This window comes from Odocoileus virginianus, chromosome 25, assembly GCF_023699985.2.
Source record: "Odocoileus virginianus isolate 20LAN1187 ecotype Illinois chromosome 25, Ovbor_1.2, whole genome shotgun sequence".
Classification (NCBI taxonomy): domain Eukaryota; kingdom Metazoa; phylum Chordata; class Mammalia; order Artiodactyla; family Cervidae; genus Odocoileus; species Odocoileus virginianus.
Genome location: NC_069698.1, coordinates 50,457,520 through 50,469,888, shown reverse-complemented (window position 1 = coordinate 50,469,888; position 12,369 = coordinate 50,457,520). Strand labels below are relative to the sequence as shown.

At 43.3% G+C, this 12,369-nt stretch overlaps 1 long non-coding RNA gene across 1 annotated transcript; it reads left to right on the top strand.

Moving 5' to 3' along the window:
- Positions 1–2,799: 2,799 nt before the first annotated feature.
- LOC139031069 (uncharacterized) lies at positions 2,800–9,954 on the top strand. The gene is made up of 2 exons (XR_011483505.1): positions 2,800–6,611; positions 7,660–9,954. It is a non-coding gene; the product is annotated as an uncharacterized lncRNA (long non-coding RNA).
- Positions 9,955–12,369: the final 2,415 nt, after the last annotated feature.

The window sequence follows — 12,369 nt, the reverse complement described above, 5'->3', positions numbered from 1 at the left end:
GCCCCAACCACTAATGCTGAAGAAGCTGAAGTTGAATGGTTCTATGATGATTTATAAGATCTTCTAGAACTAACACCCAAAAAAGATGTCATTTTCATCACAGGGGACTGGGATGCAAAAGTGGGAAGTCAAGAGACATTTGGAGTAACAGGCAAATTGGGCTTTGGAGTACAAAATGAAGCAGGGTAAAGGCTAACAGAGTTTTTGCCAAGAGAACACACTGGTCATAGCAAACGCCCTCTTCCAACAACACAAAAGATTCTATACATGGGTGTAACTAGACGGTCAATACTGAAGTCAGATTGATTACATTATTTGCAACTGAAGATGGAGAAGCTCTGTAAAGCAAAAACAAGACTGGGAGATGACTGTGGCTCAAATCATGAACTCCTTATTGCAAAATCCAGACTTATATTGAAGAAAGTAGGGGAAACCACTGGACCACTCAGGGATGACCTAAATCAAATTCCTTAAGATTATACAGTGGAAGTGACAAATAGATACAAAAGATTAGATTTGATTGACAGAGTGCCTGAAAAACTATGGACAGAGGTTCGTGACACTGTACAGGAGGCAGGGATCAAGACCATCCCCAGGAAAAAGAAATGCAAAAAGGCAAAATGGTTGTCTGAGGAGGCCTTACAAATAGCTGAGAAAAGAAGAGAAGCTAAAGGCAAAGGAGAAAAGGAAAGATATACCCATTTGAATGCAGGGTTCCAAAGAATAGCAAGGAGAGATAAGAAAGCCTTCCTTAGTGATCAATGCAAAGAAGTAGAGGAAAACAATAAAATGTGAAAGACTAGAGATCTCTTCAAGAAAATTAGAGGTACCAAGGGAACATTTCATGCAAAGATGGGCACAATAAAGGACAGAAATGGTGGACCTAACAGAAGCAGAAGATATTAAGAAGGAGTGGCAAGAATATACAGAAGAACTGTACAAAAAAGTATCTTCATGACCCAGATAACCACAACGGTGTGATCACTCAGTCAGAGCCAGACATCCTGGAATGTGAAGTCAAGTGGGCCTTAGGAAGCACCACTATGAACAAAGCTGTTGGAGGTGATGGAATTCCAGTTGAGCTATTTCAAATCCTAAAAGATGATGCTGTGAAAGTGTTGCACTCAATATGCCAGCAAATTTGGAAAAGTCAGCCATGGCCACAGGACTGGAAAAGGTCAGTTTTCATTCCAATCCCAAAGAAAGGCAATGCCAAAGAATGTTCAGACTACTGCACAATTACACTCATCTCACATGCAAGCTAAGTGATGTTCAAAATTCTCCAAGCCAGGCTTCAACAGTATGTGAACTGAGAAGTTCCAGATGTGCAAGCTGGATTTAGGAAAGGCAGAGGAACCAGAGATCAAATTGCCATCATCTAATTGGATCATCAAAAAAAGCAAGAGAGTTCCAGAAGAACATCTATTTCTGCTTTATTGACTAAGCCAAAGCCTGTGACTGTGTGGATCACAACAAACTGTGGAAAATTCTTCAAAAGATGGGAATACCAGACTACCTTACCTGCTTCCTGAGAAATCTGTATGCAGGTCAAGAAGCAACAGTTAAAACCAGACGTGGAACTATGGACGGGTTCCAAACTGGGAAAGGAGTACATCAAGGCTGTATATTTTCACCCTGCTTGTTTAACATATATGCAGAGTACATCATGAGAAACGCTGGGCTGGATGAAACACAAGGCAGAATCAAGATTGCTGGGAGAAATATCAATAACCTCAGATATGCAGATGACACCACACTTATGGCAGAAAATGAAGAGGAATTGAATAGCTTCTTGATGAAAGTTAAAGAAGAGAGTAAAAAAGATGGCTTAAAACTCAGTGTTCAAAAACCAAAGATCATGGCATCCAATCCCATCGCAAATAGATGGGGAAACAATGGAAACAGTGACATACTTTGTTTTCTTGAACTCCAAAATCACTGCAGATGGTGACTGCAGCCATGAAATTAAAGGACGCTTACTCCTTGGAAGAAAAGTTATGACCAATCTAGACAGCATATTAAAAAGCAGAGACATTACTTTACCAACAAAGGTCCATCTAGTCAAGGCTATGGTTTTTCCAGTATTCGAGTATGGATGTGAGAGTTGGACCATGAGGAAAGCTGAACGCCGAAGAATTGATGCATTGTCTATCTTTCCCTGTTCCCTTCTTCTCAGGCCTCATTTCATTTCACTCTTTTGCTGTTTCTTTCGTCCCTCTGGCCGCTTTCAAATCTCCATTGCAAACTTACACCACTGCTTTTTACTTAATATTAATGTCCTCAACTGCTTTGTCCTGGGCCCTCTTTCTACTCATTTTAAATGACCTCCCCTCGTGATCTCTTCCCCTCCATGAGTTTATTGACTGTCATATACATTGATAGCTACCCAAATTGTCATCAGCTTAGATCTCTCTCCTGATTTCCAGATTTGATACCCAGCAGCATATCAGAACTATTTCTCAGTCGCTCTGCGTCCCATTTGAGTATTCTGCTTCCAGGTCAAAATCCTATGTGTGACTTTTCAGTCCAGACCATAGGCAAGAATATAGCTTTGCTTGGGGGGTGGGGTGGTGGGGAGCCTCAGTAAAAGGAAGCTGAGTTCCATACACCAGCCCCCCACCTCCAGCAAGCCTAGCTGAGTTCTTAGGCATATCTGCATTCTAGGCATGTCTGTTCAGAGGTCTCAGCTGAGGTACTTTTGTCTACTTTTTTTGTTTGTTTGATTGATTTGGCTGTGCTGGGTCTTAGCTTCGACACACAGGATCTTTGACCTTTGTGTCGGTGTGCAGGTTCGTTAGTTACGGCACGTGGGGTCTTTTTAGTTGTGACATGCGTGATCTTTAGTTGCAGCATGGGAACTCTGAGTTGCGGCATGTGGGACCTAGTTCCCTGACCAGGCATTGAAGCTGGGCCGCCTGCATTGGGAGCGTGGAGTCTTAGCCCCTGGACCACCAGGAAAGTCACCTTTTCTCTGCTTTGATTCAGTACCTTTTCTCTCCCAGACCTTCTCCTGCTCACCGACCTGCTTGGTTCAGGGGTCCTTGGCAGTGAGACATTCCTCCTGTTGGCGCTGTATCTGGGACTTCCCTGGTGGCTCAGATGGTAGAGAATCCGCCCGCTGTGCAGGAGACCTGGGTTCGATCCCTGGGTCGGGAACCTGGCTGGCCTGAGCAGTGCTGTGGGGAAAGGGAGCACAGGAGAATTAAGGCTTGCTTGTTACTTTCAGTTTGGCTCTTGCCCTAATGGACTACCTGGACGCTTTGATTGCTTGACATCATTCATTGGGCCCTTTCAATCTGAAAACTGTGTCTCTCTCTTCAGTGAAATAGAGTTTGTTGAGCTTCTAGATCTATGTGTGTTCATAGTTTCCGTCAAGACTGGGAAATTATTTGGCATGATTTTTTTCAAAGATTTTTTTTCTTTACTGCCCTCTCTTTCTAAGCACACATGTATTAGGTTGCTTGAAGCCGTGCCAGAGTGTACTGATATTCTTTTCACTTTTTTCCCCAATCTTCTCTCTCTCTCTCTCTCATTTTGGTTAATTTCTGTTGCTATGTCATCAAGTTCACTGATCTTTTTTTTCTGCAGAGTCTAACCTGCTGTTAATGTTAATTTAGTATATTTTTCATCTCAGACACTGTATTTTTCGTCATCAGGAGTCTGAATTTGTATTGCTCTCACATCTTGTTTTTTTAACATAAGAATGCTTCCTTCTTCCTTGAATGGTTTTAATGCTCCAACCTACTAACACTATTCATGCTTTTTTAAAAACTGATTTTCCTCCTCATCATGGGTTATATTTTCCTGCTTCTTTGCATGCCTAGTCATTTTTGATCAGATGACATATATTGTAAATTTTATATTGTTTGGTGCTTGAAATTTCTGTGTTCCCATAAGTATGCTTGAGTTTTCTTCTGAGATGCAGTTAAGGCATTTTGGAAGAGCTGGGTTGTTTTGAGGCTTGGTTTTGTTAGGTGGGAGCGGGGAAGTGTTCGGTATGTCCTAAATTTGCCTGACTGCCTGAAGTCCCATGAGTCATCAGGTTTTCTGCTCTGGTGGGTGAACTATCCCTGCTCTGTATGAGCCCTAGGTATTGACCTCACTCTTCCTTTGGGTGGGTCTTTCCATAGCCTCAAGTTTTCTCATAACACATGCTCTGATCAGTACTTAGGCAAACATTTGAGGGAGCCCCTTTGCAGATATCTGGAGCTTTTTCTCTGTCAGAATTCTCCTCCCTGTCATCCTGCCCTGTGAAATCTAGCTGCCTCAGTCTTTGTGGGCTCCTAGTTCCACCTCTTCAACCCATAGGGGCTTTGGGTTCTTATTCCTCGTCTTTGTGCTGATGCCTGGCAGTTCTGTCTGGAAAATCAGCTTGGGCAATCACAGAGCTTATCTCAGTTGTTTCTCTCCTCTCAAGGATCGCTGTCCTGACTGTGTCTTGATAAATATCCAGAACTGGTAGTTTTTCAGCTACTTTCTCCTCTCCATTTTCTCTGTTTTCTTATTATTAGGACATTTTACTTTCTTCATTGACCCTTGGTGTCTCTTAATCTGCTCATTCTGTCTTTTTAAAAAATTCTTTGTACTTCTGTGCTTGATTTTGGAGGACTTATTTGACTTCTAATGAAATTTTTATTTCTGCAATTGTGTGTTTAACGTTCAAAAGCACTTTATTATTCTGATTTTTTTTAAAATAGCACCTTGTTCTTGTTTTATGGATCCACAAGCATCTCGAATCTTTTGAACTTGGGTTTTTGTGACATTCTTTTCTGTTCTGATAGTTTGTTTCGTCAAGAGTCAATTTGCTCTATTTGCTTATCTCTATACTTCTCTTTTATGCCACTAGCTTTTCTCATTGTCTGGTAATCTTTGGGAATATATTTAACTGGTCAAAAGTTGTTTTTTTCCTTTCAAAATGCACTAAAAATGGTTCTTGAGCATCATAACTGATGTCTTATTGAATAGAGTACGCTGTGTCTGGGTTGGAGGTAATAAAAGGTTATGAATCCACAACAGTTGGCTCATCTCAGTGCAACTGCTGAGACCACAAAATTATGAAAGTGATTCATAAGGGAAGCCATGGAGAGCCATGTGTACCCACCTGTTTTTTATTTTGATCATTTGCAAAGCTTATTTTCTGCTTCAGGAATAAACTAAAATAGCACTCCATCCTAAGCAGGGACTGAGTCCTATTTTTCCACCTTAGAATTGGGACCAGACATCATTGCCTGGCCTTGCATATACCGATGCTGTTGGTAAAGCATGACCCTTTGAGATCCCTTTACCTGTCTGTGTATATCAGCCAGCATCTGCTAATGGCAAGAGCACCTATACCTTTGCTGGATTCAGCCTAGAAGTTGTCAGGAATGATGCATGGGGAGTATAAATACCCCAGCTCCCTAACCCCTTAGACAGGATACTGCTGAGGAACGTGTTGTACACCATTTTCTTGAGCTTCTCCATGGCATTAAGATTTACTCATCCACTTTGAGAGCTGGTTTATTGGAAATCTTCGTTTCCCTGTATCATGTTCTCACTGCTCTTGTCTTTTTACCTGCCAGGAAACTACATGCTCTCAATCATCACCTTAGGATCTTCTTCGGGGGGGAATCCAATTAAGATAGATCATAATGTGAACCAAAAGCTGACACCTTCTCCATTTCTACTTCTACCAAAAGCCCCACTCCTTTCTCTCTGGAGACTCATTAAGAGAGTCTGGTGAGGAGGGACAGATTTCTACTCTTGTGCTTCCGAGGGTGTATGTTGGAGAAGACTCTTGAGAGTCCCTTGGACTGCAAGGAGATCCAATCAGTCCATCCTAAAGGAGATCAGTCCTGGGTGTTCATTGGAAGGATTAATGCTGAATCTGAAACTCCAGTACTTTGGCCACCTGATGCGAAGAGTTGACTCATTGGAAAAGACCTTGATGCTGGGAAAGATTGAAGGCGGGAGGAGAAGGGGATGACAGAGGATGAGATGGTTGGATGACAACACTTACTCGATGGACATGGGTTTGAGTCAACTCCGGGAGTTGGTGATGGACAGGGAGGCCTGGCGTGCTGCAATTCATGGGATCACAAAGAGTCAGACACGACTGAGGGACTGAACTGAACTGAACTGAACAGGAGGAAGAATGTCTGTACTCAGAATGCAGCAGATCTGTCTTGTCTCTAAGACTGTTAAACCACAAAGAACACAAACCTGCCAGACGGGCAGGGGAACAGACCTCAGCTGTCATAAAGAGTCTCTTCTGCTGATGCTGCTGTTTCACATCCACTTATCTCCACCACAATGGGTACTTTTTGAGTTCTGCAAAATAAGAAGTCACAACAATACATAAATCTGCAAAGTTCATAATAAATTAATAATTGATGCATCACTTAAGGGAGAGGTCCTCCAACTTCTGTGTGCCTCAGAGTCACCAGAGGGCTTGTCAGAACACAGACTTAATTATAAGTCTCTCCCCTAGAGCTTCTAATCCAGTACTCTTGGGTTGGGACCAGAGAGTTTGCATTTCTGATAGGTTTTTCAGGTGATTGCTGCTGTCCAACAAGCACACTTGGAGAATCATTGCTTTAAGAAATTTTGAGGCTCTTCCCAGCCTAGTTAAGGTGATTATATTTTTTTAGTCTCTGTGCCTTTCATGGAATTTTCTAACACAATCTTTGTAGTTTTTCATGTGATTGTATTGTATTGGGTTGGGCAAAGAGTTTGCTTGTTTTTTTTTTCCCTGTAAGACGTGATGGAAAATCTGAACGAACTTTTTGGCCAACCCAGCATCTAGTGGATTCAAAGTTTCTTATTAGGGACGATAGGATATTCAGAATTTCCTACTATATCAGGCTAGCCTCTTCCACTAGCAGTTCTTTCGTCCCAGTAAAATATTAGCCTACTGCATTGAATTTTAAATGCCATCGGAAATCTCATTATTCTCAGATGTGACGATGAATATAGCCAAATATATTGCAAAGGCAGTTCAGTTTCTGTCAAAGGTACAAAGTTTCCAATCTTTTAGGACACTCTTTACCTGCATAAAGTGATTGGCTTTGAAGGAAAAACTTTGATAGTCCTGAGTCTGAAGCATTTGTATTGTACTTCCCAGAATAAAGAGCAAAGTCCCCTAAGGAGTCTGTGGACTGCAGTGTTTCCGGAAGGTGGAAAATTGGTACCAGAAATGGAGTGGAGAGAGGAAAGGGAAGACCTGTGCTTGCAAGGCCTTGGCAAGTGTGGCCAGCAAACAGGAAGGCTGCCAACAGAGCTTAATTGTGCACCGTGGGGACCCAGATGGTCCGGCAGGTTGGAGAGGATGAGTAAGAGGAAAGGGACTAGGCAGCTCTGAGGAGGGAGGCGCAGAGCAAGGAACAGATGCTGGAGAGAAAACAAAGTGGTCCTGGGAGTTGGGGTGGGAAACCAGAAGAACTCCCTGAGTTGGAAGCAGCAAAGAGATAGCTGCTTGTAGCGTCACCAGTGTGACTTAAGCAGAAATTGTCTCTGAAGGGCCCTTATCAGGAAATAGGCTACGATTTTCTGTAATAAGAAACACTATACCCTTCAACTGCTCTATTGAAGAGCAAGATACAATAAAGGTTAGAGGCTATTTTATTTTTTTAAATGTTTCATTCTGTATTGCAGTAGGGCTGATTAATGATGTTGCGACAGTTTCAGGTGAACAGAAAAGGGACTCAGCCATGCGTACACGTGTATCCATTCTCCCATGCCAACTCTTCTCAAGTTTATCAAGAGTTAAGATGAAAAAGGAAATGAGGCTTTCTGGAGAAATATAATGTATTTGATGACAAATACATGAGGTATGTTTGTTTTCGGAAGTGGAATTTGCTCCAAATATGGTAAATACTTGTCATACTTAACCTACCACTCTAATCTGTGCCCAAACTAACTGACCTGCCAAACCAGTGTTGTGTTATTTTAATTCTTCACTGTGGTCGAGATTCTTTCGTTACTTAGAAAGCACTAAACTCCTGTCTTAGTTTTATCTTTACAGACCCCCTGCAAAAAACATTGCCTGAAACTATCCAGATATTCATCAATGGGTGAATGAACAAATGCTGTGTGCGTGTGTGTATTGAATATTATTCTTCACATTAAGTGAAAGAAGCCAGACATAAAAGGGCACATATTGTGTAACCCCATTTATACACATTCCAGTCAGAATAAGCCAATCTGTAGAGACAGAAAGCCGATTGGTGGTAGGTATGGGTGATGAAAGTGGTTTGGAACTTGATACGGGTGGTGATTGCTCCACACTATGAATGTACTAAATGAAACTCAAGTGTACGCTTTCACAAGGTCAATTTTATGTTACGTGAATTTCACTTCAGTGGGGAGGAAAGAAAAAACATTGCCTGTGGTGCATCAGATTCAACTATAATGCTAAGCTTACTGTTTTAAGGGCTGGGGATCTAGCAGCGAACAAGACACACAGTCTCTGACCTCCCAGAGCCTACAGTTTAATGTGGACACAAACAGCTCTGTGCACAAGTATTTGTTGAGCTGAACTGAAATAATGTACAAGCTCCAGGAGTTGGTGATGGACAGGGAGGTCTGGCGTGCTGCAGTCCATGGGGTCACAAAGAGTCGGACATGACTGAGCGACTGAACTGAGCTGAAGGTCAAATGATGATGCCTGCTATGAGAAAGAAACAAGCAAGATAAGGGGCAGAGATAAGGAAGACCTCCCCAAAGAGGAGACACTGCAGAGAAATGCAAGGACACGAAGAGACGGCTGTGTAAACAGAGAATGTTCTGGGCAGAGGGAGAAACATGTGTGAAGGCTCTGAGACATACGTGTGCTTGGCATGTCCCAGGCACAGCAAGGAGGATGAAGGAGCTGGAGTGCAGAGAAGGAGGCATGCAGAAGAAAGGAGCCAGGCAAGTAGTCTGTAGGGCCTGCAGGCTCTGGGGAGGGTTTGGGTTTTGTCTTTAGTGAGACGGATACTCTTCTAGAGATTTCAACAGAGGAATGAACTTGTGCCTCAAAAGGATCCCTCTGGTTTCTGTGTGTTGATTACAGTTTTGAGTGGTGGGCTGGAGAAGATGTAAAGAAACCTGTTGAGAAGGTCCTGTAGTAATCCAGGTGATTGGTTGAAGGAGGGCTGGTTGGGGTAGAAGCAATTATCGTGGACAGAACTGCTGCACATTGCAGCAAAAAAAGGAAAAAAAAAAAAAGCCTTTCCTGGTGGACCACTGGTTAAGATTCTGCCTGCCAGTGCAGGGGACATGGGTTCAATCCCTGGTCTGGGAAGATCCCACATGCCTCCAGGCAGCTAAGCCCATGCATCATCGCTACTGAGCCTGTGCTCTGGAGTCACAGTTACTGAGCCCACGTGCTGTAACTACTGAAGCTGTAACTTCTGGGCACCCTAGAGCCCGTGCCCCCCAACAAGAGAAGCCATCATAAGGAGCCCAACAAGAGACGTCACCTTAAGGAGAAGGCTGAGTACCACAATGAAGAGTAGCCCGCACTTGCTACAACATGAGAAAGCCCACGAGAGGCAACGAAGACCCTGCACAGCACCCTTCCCTCCCCCCAAAAAGCTACACATTGGGCTAGTTTGAAGGTGAGCCATACAAGTCTTGGCGATGGACTGTATTTAAGAGTGAGAGACAACTAGAGGAGGAAAGGATGACTCCAACATTTTGGCCACATCCTTGACTCTGTAAGTCTTAGGTTCTTCATATATAAAGTGAGGGGGATTTGACTAGGCCATGTCTAACACTCCATCCAGCACCGAGAGTCCAAGATTCTAAGGAACACTAGCAATACACAGAAATGGAAGGACCAAACCTCAGTTTACTCATCTGTGAAATGCACCCATCTGAGGCTGGTGGTGAGGAGCAAGCGAGGTCATAGATAACCCTAGCATACCCGGAGCATCAACTACTAGCTGCCTTCCTTTTTTTTTGAATAGCAAGAGTAAAAGTTTTATATTGGCACACGTCTTCCTTTCTCTTGGGTGTATCTCTAAAGGTGGAACTGCTGAGTCAAACGGTAATTCTGTTTAGGGAACAACCGGACTCTTCTCTGAAGTGGCTGCACCATTTTACAATCCTAACAGCAGGGAACAGGAGTTCTGATTTTTCCACATCCTTGCCAACACTTGTTATTATCTGTCTTTTAAATTATGGCCATCCTATTGGATGTGAAGTGGTACCTCACTGTGGTTTGGATGGTATTGCTCTGATGGTTAATGATATTGAGCAACTTTCCATGTGCATCTTGGCTATCTGTGTTTCTTCTTTGGAGGAATGTCTGTTCAGAATTTTTGCCCATGTTTAAATTGGATTATTTGTCTTTTTATTCCCTGTGAAGCTCTTGAAAGCCCCAGTGCTTCTAAGAACAACTTGTATAAGACCTCAGGTTAAAAAACTGGGCTCTGGAACTGGGCTCTGAAAGCCAACCCAGGACAGAATCAGCTATGAACTTGGGAAAGGAGATTTTCAAGGTCACCTGACACTTACCTCCTTCTTGGCTTATAATGACATTGCACTAACCCCATTTAAAAATTTTAATGTCCTAGGGATTCTTGTATACCGATAAGAATGCACGTTAAATTATTTGTTTTTTTAAAGTTAACAATTATCTAAATAGTCACATTCTTTCTAGATGATTATTATATCAAAAACATGAATTTCACAAACAAGAGTTCCCCAAACATTTCAACAGTGATCTCAATCAGTTAAACTATTCCAAATGAAAACTTGATGAAAATTATGAGCCAAATTATGAGCTAGTATGCTGCTGCTTTAATTGCTAAATTTTGTCCAACTCTGCAACCTCTTGGACGGTAGCCCACTAGGCTCCTCTGTCCATGGAATTCTCCAGGCAAGAATACTGGAGTGGATTGCCATTTCCTTCTCCAGGGGATCCTCCTGACCCAGGGATCCTGCATTGCAGGAGAGTCTTTACCATCTGAGCCACCAGGGAAGCCTACTGTTAAGAGACATTTCTAAGTATAAAGACAGGTCAACTTAAAAAGTATCAGCGGGTACATGCTTGACTTTATCTTATAATCTACAAACAATACATTAGAGATAGTATAAAATGCCTTAAATATTTAAAAAATCTGACATACATAAATGCAATGTGTACAAAATTTTCAATATACAGCACACAAAACTTTGTTGCAAAAATGCCACTGTCATATATCTAAATTTTCACCTTTATTTTCTCTGCTGTTATTCTTATTTTCCTTTTTAAAATTGGGGCATAGTCGCTGTACAGAGCTGTGCTGGTGTCTGCTGAGCAGCGAAGTGGGTCAGCCACACGCATCCCTGTGCCCCTCCCTCCTGGATCCCCTTCCCAGCCAGCCCTCTTCCCACCCATCTGGGCCACCACAGAGGACCAGGCTGAGCTCCCTTTTTCTCATGTTGCTTTTCTGGGGGTACTGGAGCCCTCTACTTGCCCCTCCAGACCCACTCTGCCCCTGGTCCGCCCTGGGAGACACTTTGTATAAAATGCAGCCGTGGAGTCCTTTACCTTACGGCTCTGGTTGGGCCCTGCCAGGGGGAGGCGTCAGCCGGAGATTGGAGGGTAGGGGACTCTGAGGTGGAATCCCTTCCTGGAGGGTCTCCGTGGGTTGGCTACAGACCCTGCTACCGACCCCTCTACTCTTCTGGAATATGGTCCTCCCATTCCCCTCCAGGCCTAGAGCTAGTAAGCTCTCCACCACCCTCATGCTACAGCATTCTTCCTGTTGGTTTCCCTTACCCGTCCACCCCCTACAGATAGTCCCTTCTTGTGATCCTCTTCAACTGCTCTGTTGGAGTGTGACGTCTCTTTCCTTTTCGCCCCCTGATTGATAATCAGGTTACAATTTCAGTTGCCTAACTTGCAAAATTAGAGTGACCTTTGCTGACCAGTTAGGCTGATCAAAGCATTCATGTGTGCTAAGTCGATTCAGTCCTGTCCAACTCTCTGCAACCATATGGACCCTAGCCCACCAGGCTCCTCTGTCCATGGGATTCTCCAGGCAAGAATACTGGAGTGGGCTGCTGTGCCCTCCTCCAGGGGATCTTCCCGACCCAGGGGTTGAACCTGTGTCTCTTACGTCTCCTGCATTAGCAGGCAGGTTCTTTACCCTTAGTGCCACATAGGAAGCCCATGATGATCACTATAGCATTATCAGTTGATAGCTCAGAACCAGGGACAGGAGACTTGGATCTGCCATCCAAGGGAGGTGTCCAGGCAGAAGAGCCTCTATATCTTTTTGCATGGACTTTGTTTATTACATGAGACCCTGCCCAGGTTACTGGCTCTAAATAGTTTCAGTTTGATTTTTTTTTAATGTCCTCAGTCTTGTAATTCCTTGAGAAACGATACTGTTTGAAGGTCTTATCTTGAAAGTGGAG